Genomic DNA, 21,477 nt, shown 5'->3' on the forward strand with positions numbered 1-21,477 from the left:
CGAATCACATACAATATATAAATATTAATTTTTCTTTTTGCGAAATTTTTTAAATAGTAAAATCACAATTGCCTATATTTATTAATCAATTATTTCATTATAGAGACATTGACATAAATCTGACACTGTAATATATTTGGTTCATATTGGTGGCTAATGAACGAATGATTATCATTCAAAAAATATATTATCACTTTATTTATTATTTATTTATTTATTATTATCATTCACATTATTTGTCATTTATTTTATTTATTTATTAATATTATTTGCTTCTGTAAATACAGAAGATATCAACCATGTAGGCTTCCTGGAAGGAAAGAGGTCCCTTGGAGCCACATAGATGCCATTTTTGTGTGTGCTCAAGTTTTACGACCTATGTTTCTTTTTGGGTGTGTCTTTACATATTATTGTCTCATTATGCTTTCTGTTTGTATACTTTGTGTGTGTGTTTGCAGTTTAAAAAAATGTATAAAACTGAAATATTGAAATTTAAATCCAGACTGAAATAATGAAATGACGAAAATACTTGTGATTGAACGTATTACATCAAGAAAAAATGGGATGAGAAGTATTCTAATATATATATATATATACATATTTGTTTTTTTTCCCGAAAGAAAAATGTTGTTGTAATCAAATTATGTTATTTTAATTTCCTTTCGGACACTAAAAAGCATTTATTTTAGTTTGATGGCAAGCAGGAAGTTTCTCATAAAAGAGGGAAACGAGATTGGACTTTGTGTTTGAGCGCCAATCACGCCAAGCTTTATGGAAGATTTTAGTAGCGTTGATGGTGTACTGGGGAAAAAGAGTTGTGTGGGTGGGGTCGGGTGTTCGCGCACTTTGTGTCAGCTTAGACGTGAGAATCATCTCAGACTGGTCAGTCTGACCTTTCAGGCTGCTCCCGAAGGTGTTGAAGATTCGCTCGCATCACCTGCATAGTACGTAAAGCTTGTGACATTGTGCCAACGCGCATGCTCGCACTCGATTCTCCTATTATCCTTGAAGAATCGGATGCTAATATTTAGAAATTGTCCGGCCTGCAGCTAACATTGTTTATGTGTTGTGTACGCCGGTGGAATTAGAAGGTGAGTAGAAAATTTATTCTCTTTATTGTTGTCGTTATTTCCAATCAAAGGACTTCGACTGCTGTAAGTAAAATTGACCAGAAAACCGTCGCGAATGTTGTTTTCATGTGCAATTGTTTTAATAATTTAATTAAACACTTTTAAACTGTCCATTAGACCACTTGTCTTTAGAATATATTGTCTAACGTAGAAGTGGATGCGGCAAAATATTATGTAATTTAATTATGTACTTTTATTTGTTTCTTTCTTATACTTTTCTCAAGTTTGGAACATTTCGTGACTTTTCTTGAATATTATAGTCGAAGTTATAAAAATTTTAATTAATCAGTATCGGTAAAATTATAAATGTGCGTTTGATTATTACAAATTATTGCAAAATTATAAATTGGAATTGTACTGGGTAAGTAAAATTATAATTTTATTTGCTTCTTTTCCGTTGTTTCCACAATTTTAAAATAATATATTTATTTTATAAGTTTTTTTTTTGATAATATGATATAATTTTTTTCAATGAATATCGAAACTAAAAATTCTCAATATCACTGATAAAATTTTTTATCATGTTTAACGCATCTAAAATTTACTTGTACTAGTTTTTCTGTAAATTATATGATGTGTTCGAAGATGATATCACTCTCCGCTATTACTTCGAAGGTTTCGACAGCCGTGGTTGATGCGAAGATAAATATTAGATTATATGATATGTTGTCGTCAATGGATTTAATCTTATTTTATTTACATGAAATATATTCATAATATCAAACCATCCATTTATAACCTCGTTTTTTGCAAAAAATACCGAAGCAAACAACTATATTACTGAATATCAAACAATTTAAAGTCTTATTCATGTCGTGAATAAACTTAATGCGTCTTACCGAAATGAAAAAGTTAATGTATATTCCCTCAATACTTTCTTTAGTTATTTTATATAGCAATTAGTCATTGAATCTCTGATAATTATGTAAAAGAATATTTTTATCACTAATTTTTTTCATAACTTACTGAAATTTTGAAGCAAACTAATGTAATTTTGCTATTATCAAAAACTAATTGAAAATAAATTTTTCTTATTTTTCCAAATAATTTTGAATCTGGAGAAAGTAATTCAAATTTTTCAAAAAATTACATTTATTTTTGCAATTTTAAAATTTTTATATCATTTCAAAGCCTTACTTACACGAACTTTTATAATTTCATTCAATATTATAATAAGATGATATTGAATATAAAAAAAAAACAATTACTAAATAACTACACTAATTTTTATTTTTATGTGATCAATATAACTTAATCAAAATTAATAAATAACTTTAAATAATTTTTTTTTTCCTGTTCCTCATCAAAAAGAAGTAAGTGACGTAAATTTATTATGTTCTAAAAGTGGCAGTCCGGAGGACAAAATTACTTAAGTAAGTTCTGGTCATTCGTGGTGAATAATTATAAATTACAAAAAAGTAAGTGCTTACATATTTTATAAACTAAATAATTATATTTGATAATATAAATTGAATTATCTGAATGTGTATTAGTATATTATTTTGGATAAAACTGTGTTATATACATGTTCAGTGGTATTATTCATCATATAGAATATTATTAACTTATAATGCGATTTATATATTAAATATAAAATATTAATCATATCACAGTTATTTTTCTGATTTGTTTATTTGCATGCGAGTCAAATAACATTCATTAATTTTGTGGTAAATTGTTCGACTTTCGTTGCTTCCCGTGTGACCACTTCTTTCACTGCTGGGACCTACCACTACCATTTCATGCCCATTTCAAACCAAACGAAGGCATTTCTGCTCAACATTTAAATTGAAGGCTAACTGAGTTGGTAGTAAACAGTTCTTTACTGATACAAATTATTTATAAGTACATTAATTGAGTAACTCAATGCAAAAATTATTTAATATATAGAACATCAAAATAAGGTTTTTCCCCAGTTTTTTATACGTGGAAGACTTTGCAAATCCTAAGAAAGGTAAAAAACGAGGGCTAATAGGATTGGCCTTGGAGAGAACCATACATCAATGTTTTCTTCCAGATAAGGCACGCACACTTTGGTACAATTCGCTGGCTCAGCGAAATCGTAGAAGAAAGGTTCTGGCATTCATTCAATCTGTTTTATGTTATGAAATTTAAAAAAATATCTCTGATGGAATTTCTACAAGGGAAAAAACGTCTGAAATATTTTTTTCCTTGGGGCAATTTCAGTCGCACAAACCTCCACGAAGAGGGGATTACGTACAATCCGATTAAAATAAAACGTGAAAGCAAAAAATAAACAGTATATTTAGGGTGCTTTGTTTTTCACCGACGTTTTTATCAGTTGTTGAGTGCCGTTCAACTGCCTTCTTGCGAAAGTACTGATAAAAACCATACTACAATACTTATCAGAAGGCTAACACTTTTGATTTTCCGACGTGTTTGGGTGAGTTTTACTCTCCTTGGAGAGCTTATATTTTCCCTTACGTTATCTTTATTGTTTACATGCCTCAGGTATTTATTTAGCTACATCAAATAGAATACGTAGCACTGCAAGCAAAAATGCTATATTTTATGAATGGTTAACGTTTGACGGTTTCTTCATATGAGTATAAACTACTTCAAATGTATTTTATGCGTTACTTTATTGCCATTTGAAAAGTCTACATTAAATCCCCATGCATGAATTGTTCAACGATAATGACCTTTGAAAATATCTGCATCACCTCTATAATTCATATGTATCTTATATGCATCTTTCCATCTTTGTAATCCAATTATACGGTGTGACCAGGTTGACAGTACCCAAAAAATATGGCCTAAACTGAGAGAACTACACATGCTTAAGAAAGTGCTGCGGTGGAATATTACTCGAAATTTTTATCCAAGTATTCAACCAAGGTCACGCGTATGCACTTTGTCGACATCTCGTTTGAGACACATTTCGCAGCCGTCGCGCTGACTGCCAGCATAGGGACGCTGTGGTCGTCTGAATTTGGTATTTTGTGGATTTCAGACTTCAAGGTTCAGATGCGACCCGATCTCCTATTAGAAATTAGTCTCTCCACAGGCAGCACATACAGAAACATTTAAATATCACGCATAGTACATAATAAAGGCAAATTAATCTGCCGATTTGTTTGCTTCCGAATGCAGAAGACATATAGGAGCCCTTCTGAGGAAGCATTCCTCAGAAACAAACTTAATGATGATAAACAACACTCACACTGCACATTTTGTGATATGCACCACCAATTCTTCAGAATTTTCCCATAGGAATGCTTAAGAGAGGCATGTGTGGTTTAGAAGTAGTAATGGCATGTGGATGACACAGCATAAGGTTCCGCACGTGCTTAGTCTATCTGACTTTAAATCAGTGACGTGTGTTAAACGCCGTGATTCGAAACAGCGTGTAAATACAAATACAAATACAAAGGCCACAACAGGGAAATTGCCCAACGAGGTGAGTGCAAAAAGATGCCCATAAAAAATATAAATGTCAAACATAATTAAACTACAGCAACCTAAAATAAGAACATATATAACGAAAGATACTGCCCATAAATAAGATAATATATGGTTATCTTATCTAAGTATGGATAACTTCTCGATTTATCCCACTATGTCTATCGTACTTCTTTTTAAAAGAATCAATCGTGTTAGAATTCACAACCCCGGAGGTTAGGAATTACATTTATTAATAACCCTATTGAACTCCCTGCGACACCACAACTTGGAATTGTCCCTTACAAAACGATACTGTTGATTGACGAAACAGTTGATTGACGATATAATAATAATTCATGGACCATCCTATAAATTCCATTGGCAATTTTTAACACTTCGATCATACCCCCCCCCCCTCCCGACATTTGCGTTCTTCCAATGTAAACATGTTAAAAAATGAAGTCTCACTCGTCATAACTCAAGCCCCGTGTGCCAACAAGAACACGCGTAATTCTTCTCTGCACCCCCTCAACCAAGTCTATGTCCCTTTGTATGTCTCCAAAACCTTATGGCACATACTCCAGTCCAGGAAGCTAATAATCTAGCCACCATCCAGAGACGCTTCCTGAGAACAATTTCTCATCATTCCCCCTCCCATAGAACTAAGATCCTTCCTGTTCATATACTCCACGATTATTTTCTTTAAATTTTTATGCTCAGGGCAATTAAACTACATATGTTCTCAGATATTATACAACTGACTTCGATTAACCATGAATACAATACCCGTAGTCGTAATGTTCTTTACCCCGCTGTGGCTCGCACTAATATGCTTTTCAACAATATAAGTACTACGGGCCCATGATGCTGGAATATTCTACCTGCCGCTTTAAGAGAAATCAATAGCCTACGCATGTTTAAGACCCGTCTAAAAATCTATTTAACACAACAGCCATCAGAGATGTAGTATATTTCCTTCTTTTTCCTCATTATAATAGCATCAATCTATGTTTGTTTGTTTTTTATGACTTTTTCATTTGGTTTTTCTGATTGTTTTTGCCAACTCTTCTAATCGGCCACGGAGCTCGTCAGGGCATTTCTATGCCCTTTTCTTCGTGGTTCGACTGTACATGTTCAGTTTTTTTTCTGTTATATTGTTCAATGTTCTCACCTGTATCAACAATCATACATATTCTATAATGCACTGTAATACTTTCATGTACGGAAAAATAAATTGAAATTAAAATTGAAGAACTAAGCCTCGGAAAAGCGGAAGAATGACTTTTGAAGAACGCGAAGAGACCTTTTTAACAATGAAACCGATCATTCTACGTATTCGCTTCTTTGACCACCGCTAAACAATGTTCAGAAAACCTAAGCCGCTCAGCAATGAGATTTCCCAAATCGGTGACCCTAGTTGGATCCGCGATAGTAAAACCATTCAACTCGTAAGTGTCGATTCAACTGTGCAGCAGTTTATTCAATAACACCAAAATGAAACATTTGACAAGAGTTCGAATACCGTTCGGGCATCTACAGAGCCACTAAGATTGCTCACATTGAGCCTGCAAATATATTTGTAGAGTTGCCTTCTTCAACGAAACTTAAATTTATGAATAATCATGCGCGGTTCTCTCACTATAAGCCGTTACTTTTAGTTTTAGGCACCTTTTGCCCGGACACCCTGTATTTTATGGTATTTTTCAATCGACTTTGAGATGCTTACGAGTATCCATTGCTTTCCATAAAAAAGGGAATGTTTTAAAGCAGCATTTATGAAAAGAATAATTTAATAAAGCATAAAACAAGATTTATGAGAACTTTTTTTTTTATATATATAGTATTTTTTTCTTTTTCTTAACTTAAAATAAGACGGGATTTTATGGAACAAAGGAAAAAAACAACATAACATATATATTTCCGGTAAATAGATATTTCTTAAAGCTATATTTTAATTAAATGTTTCTTTTTGTAATATTTCTACATTTTTTTAATGTATACGCTGTGAATTTTATATAGATAAAAGAGCTAAATTATACTATAGTTGCCTATCGCGTGCAGCTGAAATCTGAATATCAAATCATCTTTCAAAAAGCTGGGAGAAAACAGAAAATCTGATAAAACAGAATTCAACGTTTTTTACTTTGGTTCCTTTTTTTCGAAGATCCTTTTCCGTTTTTTTTCCCTTTAAATTCGATTTCATGCAATTGTTCTCTTGCGTGATTTTTGTGACTCGCACTTTTCCGGTATGCTATATATCAGTGTATACCATATACACTTTTGTTTTTCTAACTGTAAGTATTATTTTTTGATATAAGATCATATATTCTTTTAAATCTGTTTTTCTCAAACGGTCGATTTCTATATCTTATTTCTCTATTTTATATACGTACTTGGGGGAATTTCTATTCTATTCAACTTCTTCGTTTTATGCTGTAGAGGTATAGTTATAAGTGTTCCATCGTCTTAGTTTTTTACACGCTATCAAACTAAAATATTTTTATAGTATGAAAAGAATTACGAGAATTTTCTTAATTAAGAAATGCATCCCTTTTCTGGTAAATTATTGTATCATTTCATCTTAAATTGCCGTTTACTAAGTTATACAAATGTTGCGGAACACTTCTAAAACCAGTCAAAAAATATCCCGTTCTTTAATTGTTTTAAGTGATCTTATTGTGTTACTAAGATTTGTTCTATGGAAGTCCCATATTGGCTTTCTAAAATATTATCTTTTAACTTTAAATTGCAATATATTAGTCCAATCTTCTAATAGTATTCCGTGCGAGGCAATAGTTCCACATATACTAAATTCACGCACACTTAACTTTTGACAGGTTTTAATCTCGCTGGTTTAACCAAGTTTTTTTCTCAAATTATTATGATGTAATAGGAATAATACACTCATTAAGATACAATCGATTACACTTCTATATTTTTTTAACTCTATTATTACTTAAACTGCTTAAATGCTTAAAACACAAACCGAGCCAAAAAAATTCCCTTAAGATAAAACAAAAATAATTCACACACAGGTACTGCAAAAAACTATGGAAAGATTAAGTACGTAACAGACGTATTTGTATAAGGGCCTTGGTACCATTTTCAAAGAAAGACATGGAAATTTTTAGAAATAACGGAAAAATTTTATCCCCACACAATGGTTACATTCATTACCCAGGTAATAGTCCACGACTAAATTGCCACTTTTGGCAATAAAACTTTCTCATTTCATTACTTTAAAAAAATCTCATGTCGTCCTGGGCATGTTTTCTGCGAAAACCGCAATCGTGCTGTGATTTTTGCATTGATAAATTTTTCTGTTGCCTTTGGATCACCTGGTAGGTGGCAGTGATAAACAAACGTCTGTTGTGATCGGCAAAAACTTCGGGCAAAAATTCGGGCTCTTTAGAATCATCAAATAACTATACCTGTTGAAAAACTATATGCTAAAACATTTTGGTCGATGTCAAGTGAAACGTATAGAGATTGGTTGGTTTTTTTTTTTCTGGATTAATTATATATAATGTTAACAACTTCAAAAAAAAAACCTTTACCACATAAACCCAAATACTACCAGCAAAATCAATTACATAAAAAAGGTATATAATGTATATTCTAATAAATTTTCAAAATTCTTCAGAAGATATCAACCAAAAACTACATCCACACTATATTATATATAGCGTAGTACAAGACTTGAGCTATGAAAAAAGACTTGATTTCTTGAATATGTTTGCTTTGGAGGAACGCGGGTGTCGAGGGTATATGATCGAAGTGTTTAAAATATTCAATTTGGTGGATAAGACGGACCATGAATTATTAATACACCGTCAATCGACTGCTCCGACAAGGGGACATCATTATCATTTAATAAGGGACAATTCTAAAAACAAATAATACGAATCAGGGAAATCAGAACAACCAAAAATATAGGAATACAAATACAAGGCCTCATCAGGCAAAATGCCCAATGAGGTTGCTGAGAAAAAGATGTTCATAACAAGTATGGATGTCATATTTTTCTAAAATACAGCAACCCCCCCCCCCAATTAAAAATTCAATCATGAAAACTAAAGACTATATACACATGATCAAATATAATATATAAATAATTTATAAAGTATATTATATGGTCCATAAAAAATATTTATGGTTTGTCTTATCTAAGAATGGATAGCTTCTCGATTTGCCCCAACATGTTTAACTTATTTCTTTTCAAATGTGTCAATTGTCTTAGAATTTACTACCCCCGGGGGTAAGCTATTCCACTTATTCACAACCTTATTAGAGAAAAATCCCTGGGACACCACAGCCTAGAATCCTCCGTTACTAATCAATACTGGTGTCCCCTTGTCGAAGCAGTTGAATTGAGATTTAAAAATAACACACACACATGGTCCATCCTATCCATGCCGTTGAAAATTTTGAACACTTCAATCATATTCCCCCCCCCCCTCCCCGACATCTGCGCTCTTCCAATGTAAACATAGGGTTGTGGTGTCGCTGGGAGTTTTTCTCTAATACGGTTGTCAATAAATGGAATAGCTTACTCCGGGGGGTCGCGACTTCTGACCAATTGGCACGTTTAAAAAGAAGTACGATAAACATTGTGAAATAAATCGAGAAGCTATCCACACTTAGATAAAATAACCATAATTTTTTTATGGGCAGTGTGTATCATATTGTATTAATTATTAATTATTTCTTTCGTGATATATGATTTTATATTGGGTTGCTATATTTTGGTTATATTTGACATCCAAATTTTGGTTATATTTGACATCCATATTTTGGTTATATTTGACATCCATATTTTGGTTATATTTGACATCCATATTTTGGTTACATTTGACATCCATATTTTTTATGGGCAGGGTCGCGGCAGCCCAGGTCAATAAGATACTCGCCTAAAGTACCAAAGGATGTTTAGAGGTGTCGCGAGTTCGATACCCGGTTCATCATTGTCAGAAAACTTTCCTGACACAGGGGTACAACAAAAACGGCGACTTGACCGCAGCAAAAATTGCTACCGCAGGGAGTCCCCCATGAGGGGTTAGCGCAGCAACCTCTCAATGAGTATATAAAACAAGCCTGCCGTTCGGAATCGGCAATAAATTGTAGGTGCCGGTCTAATTAGCCCTCGTGTGCAGAAAACGACCGCGGTGCGACAAAAATGATCAAATGATTTTCATGCGAATCTTTTTTTCAGCCACTTCGTTGGACAATTTGCCTGTTGCAGCATTTGTATTTCTATTTGTATTTGTAATACATAAGCTTATTTTGCCCGTATCAATCTCAATAATCAATTTTATGTAAATCCCCAAGGGGCTATGTTATATACAAGCAAACTCGACTACGTTCACATATTATTCGAGTTGTTTTGCTTTCTATTAAATCAATAGCTGTCACGAGCTAAAGCAAATTACCGCTGGGAAACAGTAGCATGTCTCACCTAATAATCTATTAGTTACCGCTATCCTAAAAGAAATAATACATACTTAGCACAATATTTGTTAGTTTTGCCAAAAGAAAAAAAAGGGCCCAAAATAATAATCCTCTTAAAGGTTTTCGGCCCGAGAAAAATAATAACACGAAATTCAATAACATCGGTCAGGATGTAACGAAAACACGATGCATTTTTAATTCTGGATACTAAAATAAAACAAAAATGAAAACACTCATTGGATACTTTTTTTTTTTGACAGTGTATTATATACAGTGACTTTTCCTTTTTATCCCGATGACTATCGACTTTTTTTCCCCTTCAAGGTTGCGGGCATCGATTTTAGCTTTTCTTCTCCTCCGAGAACTTTAAAGCTAACGGATTTGTTTGCCAACAATCGCAATAGAAAAGCGATTGGGCAATTTTTTTTTTTTTTTTTTTTTTTTTTTTACAATGGAGAGTTCTTTCCTGCATCCGTATAAGAGGATCGATGGGTGCAAGATGGGCCAGAAAATACAGCCGCTTCTCATGCACGTGTATTTTTGTCAGCGCAAGCGCATTCAAGGTACTTACAGATCATTGATTTAGGATCTGGTTAATGGTATTGTTCTCAGAACAAGACAGAAATTTTACGAGTTTTGTAGCTTTATAAGTATAGAAAATCCTCTTTCTCCTCTATTTTTTTGTCATTTTCCTTCGTCTGTGTGAATAGTACGTTTATGTTTTGTTAAGACAAATAATTCAGAATATTTAATCAACGTCTTTATTTATTTATTTAGAAAAATGTGGCGTTTTCATTGTGAAGGTAAAAAAAGAAAACGTGTAATCCGCGGCAGCTGTGTGAATTATTCTTGTGGAATAAAAGTGAATTTGTATCCAGAAAGTGAATGTTAATTTAAAAACGAAAAGACGTTACATGCTGCGAGAGAATTTGAATTAAAGTAGGTTTTGTGTATCGTACGGAAAACACGTCTGAAAAATTTTTTTTTCTTTTTTTTTTGCCGTTTTTGTCGTATTTAAATTGGGATTGTTATAGAAAATCCTCGTGTTTTTCTCTTAGGAAATAATAAGTCTAAAATATAGTTAACTGAATTTTATTTATTTTTGCAGGGTGGGAACAGTGTTTCAAATTTTAATTAATAGCGTAAGATCTTAATTAAAATTTTTATTTCAATAACAAGAATTTCTGTTGATTCATATTAAGTGCATACTTGAGCGGTGTTTTTTTTTTTTTTTTTTTTTAAATAAGAAAACTGGACTATTGTTATATTCTTGTTAAACATTAGTGTCATCTTTTTTTGACACTGTTTCCTATGAGAATTATTTTTGATAGCGATTCACAGTGTACTTTTTCAAAAAAATAATAATATTACATAGAAAATGAATGAATCCGCATATACACTGAAGATGATGCAGATATATTGGCTGTTTTAGATCTTATAGTACGCTGAAGTACTTTTTTTTTTAAAAATTATCTTATTATACAAAAGAATGAAAGTTAAAATGCTTGCTAATATCTTTGTGGTAGCCTTAAAAACTTATACACATCATCAATGTTCATAGAAGCTATTCCGTTTCATATAGGTAATTCCATGCGTACTCATAATACAATTACATACCCTCGTTAAGACTCAAACCAGGACCTAAACTATTGGTGAGATTCTTACGCTAATCACAGGATTATCGGTACGACTATTGATAAAATTTACAATGTCATTATAAATTTTAGAAGTGCCATAATAACAGTTGTTACGAGACTTTGTTAGTACGTCATACATTCAACCTTGAATCTGATAATTTCTGCTACTGACTGATGAACTTCACAATCGTTCCTCCTCGAAACCTTATATATTTGTAAATGCTTATATATACCGATAGTAATTTTCCCTTCCTGTGTTTACTCCTGCACGCTCTGCACGAATGTCGCTCATTATCGCCCACTCACATAAATTAAACAAAACATTTATAAGGTGTATTTGATCATAACATTCATCACGTTGAGTGCCTCCAACAAGTTAAATATCACGCAGTAATGTGTGTGCATGAGTAAGATAGAAATATTTGAAAATAAATCCAATTTGGAAATTCTATTTCTCAAGAATAATGGATTTATTTTGAATATCATTCCATTTGACAGTTTATAAAAGTTTTCAAGCAGTATTTTTAGGTATAAAAGCACTTTCTAGTTTTGGCATTAATTTTTCTTTACTAATTCTCAATAATATCTATTAATTTGAATTTTTATAATACTAAGAGGATTAACACTGATAAGCAGTAAATCTGATTACATACAAGTTTTTCAAACTTTTTTTTTATTTTATTCAAAGTGCGAAGTCTGACTTGATTGAACTGCAGTAATTAACTTACTACATTAAGCGTAGTTTGTTAGTTTTGGTTATTAATTCTTTTAACGTTGCGGCATAATCTAAACCTCAACATGCTGTCTCTTATCAAAAATGTAATTATATTGTAAGCCATAACATTTTTCTACCATTTGTGAAATTATAAATTAGAACAATAATAATGAAAAATACTACGTTATCATTCGAGCTCTTTCTAATTTTCACTCTCTCCGTAAAACCATGGAGTTGATCCTATGTCAGTTCTGACAGTCAACATGCTGCGACTAAGTACACTCCCTAGATTGACTGTGACAGTGCAATTATTAGAATCAGTGTTAATTAAACTTTAACAAATGCAACTCTTCTTACTTGAACAAAAATGTGTATTTAATGCCTATAAATATATTTCAGAATACTCAAGTAAACTTTCATGAACCAGACGCAAAACTTGGGACATTCGGGGATTTTAATATTTTCCTGCATACTACGTTCATTATTAATCAATGCAAAATTCGATACATTTCGAAAAAATTGGAGTTCCGAATTTATTAGTACCGGTACTGTTAGAGCAATCTCTCACGCTTCATCTTTTACACTCTTTCTCGTATAATTTCAGTATTCATTCTGTGAGATGCGTAATCTCGTGAAGGACATCTCCAGATTCAAGTGTCTCGAATTGTGAATAATAATCTGAAAAAGACTTGATCGTTAAAAATCCTTTGATTTGCGTGAAATTACAGTATTCGACTCATGAGCTAGAAACGTACGATTGAAACAGTGCATTTGACACACGAAAGCATGTGCCTTTGAACAAGTTGAAGCTAATTGTGATTGTTGGATTGTATTGTTTACAGCATTTGTGTTGTGAGTCGAACTGCTTTGGTTCTGCATAGAATAAATATCGTCCTCTTCCCACGCCAGAAGCACATGAATGTGCAATGTTCTGGAAAAAAAACGTGGGAAATGACGTTTGAATATTTACTCTCTACTCATGTTACTCTACGTGGAAGTTATTTCCTAAAATGTTTTGTAACGTGTTTCAATAGGTATACACATTCGCGTTTCAGGCAAAACTTAGACAGCAAAATAAGGTATTTGTCAGACCAGACATGACCCGATCTTTGTCCTTTCAGGGATTTAAAAATATGGTATCTAGCCAACTGATAAAAAAAGTGTTAGTTTGCACATTCTTGCTTCTAGTATGAGGCAGACGATATGTAGTTCTGTACCATCATCTACTTAATGATTTTTATATAAGTTTGAACATTATCGGGATGTGAAACGAATCTTAGCTTCAATAAACGATTTTTTCATGATACGATGAACATTCAGGACTAATTTTAGATAAATTAATTAATATCATTAAACTCATAACTAGGGGTATCACTCTATTTTGATTTTATTTGCATGGTCAAGCCTATCGAATTGATACCTAAAAATATGTAAAAAAAAAATCCCAAAGTAAAATTACCTTTCTCTCAACAGCAAGACGTTCCGCTCTTCCAGTATTTTAAGGTCACAGTTTGGAAATTATAGACGTGTGTAAAAATATTAAATTAAAATAGTTTAGTTTCCCAATCAGGGAATATTATGCTGAAATTAGATGCGTTAGTTACTTACCTAATAGTTACGTGAATTAACGCCTAGACATGCGTTATTTGTATATGCGTTTTATGAATAGATGGTGTTTGGATATACTTATATTAAATAAAACACTATTAGATTTCTGCTTTTATACCAGCAAAACGTTTATACCTCGAGGTAATATATAAAAGTCTTGCCAGAGGTAGTGGAACGGAAAAATGCCGCGATATTGCTCAGCCATCTTGGCAGACAACGCAATGGCTGCCGCCGACTGCTGTCAAGTCCACCATAATCTAGATGGATTTGCAGTCACAAAAGAAACGAAAGACAATGAAACATGCCTTTCTCTGTATAATGATAGAGAAGATTCTTCGTTCTTTTTCCATCTTGTTGTTTTTCTGTCTGGAGTAATACATAAGTAAGTGATTAGAAAATCCAAGAAAAAGGATCATTTATTGCAGAAAAAAGTACAGATGAACAGAAGTTTTAGTACTCTGTTGGACCCCCTCTAGCGCGAATGCACGATGCGATACGAGCGGGCATTGAGGCATACAAGTTCCGTATGATGTCCTGAGACATCTCGTTCCACAGTTGCTGTAAATGCGCCTCTAGTTCGACCAACCTCGTAGGGTGTCCAACTTGCCGTCCCAAATGATCCCAGATATGCTCGATTGGTGACAAATCTGGGGATAGAGCAGGCCAGGGAAGGGTGGTAATGTGGCGGAGGCAGTCTTGTGACATCCTTGCTGTGTGTGGCCTAGCATTGTCTTGTTGAAAAATGGCTCCTGGGAGCCCTGCCATGAGTGGCAACACATGTGGCTGAAGGATGTTATGGACGTACCGCTGGGCTGTCATTGTGCCATGGATCAATATTAGGGGTGACCGTGTATCGTAAGCAATGGCACCCCATACCATGACACCAGCTGTGGGAGCGGTGTGTCGCTGTAAAGCGAAGGCAGGATTGAAGCGTTCACCACGGGGCCTCCACACACGAACACGATTGTCATCACTGCTCAAGTTGAATCTCGATTCGTCGCTGAAGACGACCTGGTTCCATTCCGTTGCAGTCCAATCCCGTCGTGCTCGACACCACTCCAAACGGAGGCGATGGTGGGTGGGTGTCATTGGCAGCACACGTAATGGGCGCCGCGATACCAGATGTCCTTCAGCCAGGCGCCTTGCGATGGTTCGGGAAGACACAGGGGCCCGTAGTGAAGCTGCTGCATGTGTCTGGATAGCGGCCAATGAGGCAGTTGGCTCTACGCGTGCGTTTCGGATGATGTGACGGTCTTCTCGACGACTGGTCTGTCGAGGGCGTCCTGAACCTGGTCGTCGTGTAAATGACGTCTCTTCTGTCCACTGGTCCCAACACCTCTTCACAGTAAAATCAGAACGGCCTAGTTGACGAGCTACTCGCCGAGCTGACCACCCAGCTTCCATCATCCCGATGATTCTTCCCCTATCGAACTCTGACAACTGCTCATATGGTCTTCGACGGCGGCGTAACGGCATGTCTACCTCAGCATTTCCTTTGCAAACGATTAAATACACTCCAGCAAGCTCTGCTTACCTGTTTTATACTCCAAGGAGAACGAAGTTCAACGCCCTCTAGTGGTATTACGCAATGCGTAATCACGCTGCATTTCTAATCATTTGCATATCTGCCCGACATGTACCTTCAGGCCAACTTTCGTTTCGATCCCACAATTATTTCTTGGTGCGCAAATTTTTATGGCAATGAGTGTATTTGAATCACTAAAAACTGTAAAGATATCGTGATACTAATGACCTTGGAAAAACAACCAAATGCCTTGCCATAAACCAGTGTTTCCCGACGTTTTTGACGTCTTAGACCTCCTGTAGTAAAATTCAATTAACCGTGGGCCTCCCCCTGAAAAAAATTCAAAATGTATTTTTTTTTATAATTCACGTACGGTACCATAAAATATTGAAGTAATAAACTACAATTCTACAGCACTAAATGTGTCAGTTATGAAATGGAAGCAAATGAAAATGATCCTGTGAAACCCTGGGGGTCCTCACAATGCAGGTTAAAAAACTCTGAATGAATTTCATTCAAGCTATTTCCTACGAAGTCCATTCGTCAACATAGAAAGCTAAGATGGCGGATAAAGACATAAGATGTTATATATACGGTAAATTTTGCGCTTAATTTTTAAAGTTAGTTGTGAATTATGCAAGGACTTCTAGATGCCTTGAGGGGTTCACGGCCAAAATATTCTGCCACCCATATCCCCGAACAATACCATGACATTGGGGATAAGTTGCTATGTAAGAAGACACGTAATTATACGGGAAAAAACATAAATGCTGAGAAATGACTACCCAAAGCTATACGCTTTCTAAACATAATGAAATTCGGAATTAAGGGGTCTCATACCTTTTAATATGGTTGAAAATCCTCAAAAACTATGCTCTAGTAGAAAAAAAATGTGATTAAACCTATTATATGTATATTCAACCATTGATTTATTTCAAATTTTTCACACGTATTTGCCATTGTACATAGTATGGTATACCACAGTACAATGTTTCATATATATCTTTAATTTCTTTTTTTGCCAATTTTCAAACATTAGAATGTAAAATCAAAAATATGTGAACCGTATTTAAAATAAATCAATTGTTAAATAAATTTTTTTTCTGATATTTCTACTAGAACATAGTTTTTGAGGCGTTTTGATCATCTTAAAAGGTGCGAGACTCCTTAATGAAAAGGTAGTTTTTCAGAATTAATATAAGAAGTTTTTAGGTTCTACTTGAGTTCTTACGAAACTGAATGCAGTATAGGCATTTAGTATATTAGGGTAAAAATGCTAAAAAAACGATCGTAGACACAGAGTTAATAAAGAACGTGAACGAACTTTTGAAGGATGTGCGTGTGATCGAGACCTCTCAAGAAACATAAAAATCCACCCATTTTTGCAATTTTTCTCTGAGTCACAGCTTTCTATTACAGTTATTCATTCACGCCGAGGGTACATACACAACAATAAATTATATGTATTAGGCGAGTCTCTAAAAAGTGAACTGAGAAAACTGAACAGACAGAAGAGAGTTTCCTAGCAAAAGCTTGACAGCTTCCAACTAACCGTATCATCCGTTATCGTTTGTCGCTATGTTTAACCCTGACATTTGGTTTTTATTACTTATGCATTCGTAGTTTTCATTTTGGGTTTATTGCTCACATAAATTCTTGACACTTGTTTGTGTTCCTTCCTGTTGCCTCCCACGCACCATATGAGTCTTGAATCTTTTTATATTGGTATGTATATACAGTACGTATTATGTAAACATCGAAAATTGCATGTAATGCGTACGTAAGATTCTACGTAAAGATGTGAACAAACCTGGAAAAAACTTTAAAACTGTGTTTAAATTACTAGTGAACAACTGATTGTGATATAAGATGAAAAATAAAACTTTAAATTAATAAAATTGAAAATTAAACTCATATGATATTTAAGAGTGCAATAGTTTAACGTATGTAAAGAACTCTATTTTGCCAAAACTTGGGTCTCAAAAATAATAGGGGTTTCTTATCCATGTGGATAGTATTAAATAGCATTTTACTCATTTTTTAGCTAAATTGGATGAACGTTTGGTAATATTTACCATGTTGATTTCAATAATCGATTTATTTAAACTTAGAGAGAAGCAGGACATTACGTCAATATATTGTCAGGTTATACGTTAGGTTATTACGTTATACTAAAACATAATTATCATAGATCAACTAAAACTAATAATTTTTTAAAATGTAGAAAGGAAACTCACCGAATAATTTTCATTATAAGCATTCGTTAATAGAAATTTCGAAAGAATTCTCTTCGCTCTTTAATTGATAACTTCATCTCAACTCACGGTAGAATGATAAGAAAATGTGTACTTTTGCAATAGATGCATTATTTCGCTTGTCTCTTATCTGGTGATACAGTGTAAAATTTTGCCACAACATAGAAAAAATTTAATTCAAAAATATAGTCATTAAAATGCGGTAATAAACTTGTTAATTAAACCGTATTGGCACGGTCGCGCTCTTTATCTTCAAAGTTAATTTTGAAAAACAGGTGCGCGCGTCTTTTGAGTCAGTTCTAAGTTTTTGATTCAGTTTGCAAAACGTTTACACAAGTTATGAGGTAAGTCTCACACGCCGAATACGTCGGTAATGCGGTAATTGATTTATAAATGAGTCTTCATCTTGATGATGTCCTTACTGTTGAAAATATTGTTTCACGACTATAGAAACGATTGTTTATTTTGTTTTCGTTCCGTTTTGACATATAAGGAAACATGTGTTCTTACAACCTGCAAATAGTAAGTATACGTGTTTCGAGAAACGTGATATTTCAAAAAGTTTACAGCTTCAACTCTAAAAAAAGTAACAAAGGAATATAGTTACATCTTTCTGTTAAATTGTGTAGTTTCTTGAACAGCTCTAAGCCTGCAGATGCGGCAACTATCACTAGCGTTCATTTTGAGCTTTAAAAAGTAGTGATAAATTGCTTGATTTTCTCATACACTTAAAAACTGATAAAAAATAGCATAAACATACACAATCGAGTCAAATTCATGTGATCACTAACATATATCCAGAAAAATGGTTTTGAGCTCTCCGGACCCAAAAAATTATCTGGAAGTGACACAATAAGATGCTGGAATATTATTATATTGTTATTCTAGAGCCATTTAGGTCGCAGCCCATTCAATAGCTTTTAGAAAGTGAGAGGAGGAAGATCTATAGAAAGAAATGATGTAATGTGATCTTGTTGGATCCAAATATATACGATTAGTGTCAAGTACAGAGAATTGTGAAACCAAAGAAAAGTACTTGGGAATCTTGATAATGCTTTTTATAAAATTTTCACACATTTTAAGGCCACATTTTATCCCGTACTACCGTTAGTCATGATTCCATGCGTCTCAAGATAAACTAAGCTATGAATATTTATTGAGGTACATATGATCTGCAAGGGTGAGTTCAAAACCATTCCGGTTGAAAATGGCTTCCAAAAGTATCAGTGAGTCTTGAAAATTCCACAGCAACATTTCTAAGACAACAATACTGTTATAACCAGCTTGTACTTTTCTAACAAATGGTTACAGAATCTGATAGATGGCTTTTTCTCAGTCCAAGATATCAAGGAATGCAAGAGGGTCTTGAATATCGGGCAAGCATGCTACCATCTACACGGCGGGGACAAGATGACTTTTATCACAAAAATGAGAAACTTTGCCTGGTTTTAATTTATACAATATTCCAGCCAACAAACATACTCACCTTTTCCCATCTGAAAGATCCTATCTCACCCTCCAAAGAATCTGGTATCTACTTCATCCCATGCAAGAATTGCGAAAATGGATATATTGGCAAAACTAGAAGAAATCTAAATATTCGAGTTCTCGAACACCGAAAGAATGTTGAGAAGGGACGGACGGATAATTCGGCTATTGCCCAACACTGTTGGCAACATTCACATTATTTTGATTTTGATAAAGCGTTTGTTTTTACAAAAGCAACACACAATTATGAATTGAATTTTCTCGATGGATACTTCATCAGAACATGCCAGAATTTCCTCGTTAATGATGGAAGATTGAAGAATTGACCCAATTTATTACTGGACATGGGAATTTTCAAAGTTATCTCGCGAGAATGAAACTTGCCAGTAGTTCGCTGTGTATATGTGGAACCAATGAAGAAGATCCTATGCATCTTCTTCTGTCGTGCGAAAATCTAACGAAGGAGAGGGTTCATTTCAGAAAAGAACTTAAGAAACTGTCTATTTCTTGGCCGCCTGCATTGTCCGATTTGGTCAAATCAAAGGAAGTCCTTCGCATTCTAAAAATATATGTACAAAATATCTTTGCGAAAAAATAATTGGATTCTATTTTATTTTTTGTATATACAATGTGTACATTCTCATTTTCCTTGCAAGTGCTGTTTTCGATTCTTGAATAATTAATCAAAATTTCCATTTAAGTACTAATTATTATTATTGTTATTATTATTATTATTATTTTTATTTTTATTTATTTATTTTATTTTATTTTTTTCTCACTATCTTTGTATGTATGTATTGGTGTGTGTATATATATGTGTATGTGTGGATATATATATACTTATGTGTGGTCGTATATTTTTCTATTCATGTGTGTGTATTGAATTTTTTTTTTTTTTTTTCATTGCATTGATACCATATGGCATTCACTGGTGCAATATTGCGCTTTGAAATGCATTCGTATATTGTTATTGTACATACTGATCTGATTTTTCCTTTCTTTTGTATTACGCTGTATTGCAAATTTTGAGTTTCTTGAACCGTATATGTTTGTTGTTGTTACTTACGTTTGTAAGCCTCGTGGCATACTCTGTGGAACACGGGGAGTTGTTTCTGAAGGACCCAAATATAAAAAAAAAGTGATGGAAGAAACACGCCACCCATTTCGTCAGCTTGGACAGGCTTTATTAACCTCAGTCGTGAAAAAACTTTCAACACTTTGCAACAGATGGCTCCCCAATTCGCATCCAAAGACCACTCGGACGCAGCGTATACAAAGGCGAACTCTTCGGACGACCAGACGTAAACATCACCCCTCCACGACTCATTCGTGTGAATTCTGACCACGAGGTCCTGATGACGGCTTTCCATTGAAGAGCCGAAACGCGTCGACCATTCGACCAATTGAATTTATTTGTCTTGAAAACGTGGCAATTTTTGTATAAAGATGACTTTTGTTTCCGAGTTCACCCTCAGCATAATATACAGAAAATATTTGTTTCCTTGGTTACAAAATCTTATTCTATGAGAGTGTTTCCCGAATACGCCAGCAGCCATCCATTCCACTTAGCTTAGAATATGACTCATCGAAAGAGGCAATTTTCTGCGAATCAGGAGTATTGGTGCTGCCTTAGAAAAACTGAAACAGTTAGTCCCGAAGCAACTTTGTTACGATGGGTGCAATGAATATCTATCGGCTTTGGTGACCCATACACAGCAGGGTTCACTACGCTGACATTCTAGACGAAATACTGGTATCTCCATGGTCCATTTGGACAGTGGTTTTCTCAACTGTACTTTGTCAGATGGCTCTCCCGTACCTTTTCAATCAGGGGTGGTGATCAGGTTTCTCTCCCGGGATCCCGAACCAAAAATGCAACCGGGAATTTGCCACAAATCTGAACTCATTTCCCGGGATTCCGAAAAGAGAAGGTTGAACCAGACCACATTTCTGACTGAATTAGACATGTCCATGAAATTTTTATCATTAGAAGCATTTGTTTTTTAAACTCTGCAATCAATAAATTCTGAAAAAAATTAATCGTATTATTAGATTCATTATTGAATTAATGAATTACACACAGCATATTTAACCATTTAGGCGGCATTGACGATCATCAATCTCTTGCCGCTTATTTTAGCATTGACAAGCCCAGACATTTTGTAATGTTGAAAAAATTCCCAGTAATTTATCGGACAGTGGGGAATCTGGAATAAATAACTCACTCGAATATTTGGTCTTTTTTCCTTCATCTGAAATTCATTTA

The 21,477-nt window shown here is 34.1% G+C and overlaps 1 protein-coding gene across 1 annotated transcript in view; it reads left to right on the forward strand.

Annotated features, from left to right (window-relative positions):
- Nucleotides 1-862: 862 nt before the first annotated feature.
- LOC149085108 (uncharacterized) overlaps nt 863-21,477 on the forward strand; it is a 37,536-nt gene continuing 16,921 nt past the window's right edge. Inside the window, exon 1 of the mRNA XM_089232913.1 lies at nt 863-1,091. The gene's annotated coding sequence lies outside the window, so the exon portion shown is untranslated. The remainder of the gene's footprint in view (nt 1,092-21,477) is intronic.

Source organism: Pholcus phalangioides, unplaced genomic scaffold (assembly GCF_987345545.1).
Source record: "Pholcus phalangioides strain wild (caught in Gottingen) unplaced genomic scaffold, Ppha-v1.0 ptg000007l_1, whole genome shotgun sequence".
Classification (NCBI taxonomy): Eukaryota; Metazoa; Arthropoda; class Arachnida; order Araneae; family Pholcidae; genus Pholcus; species Pholcus phalangioides.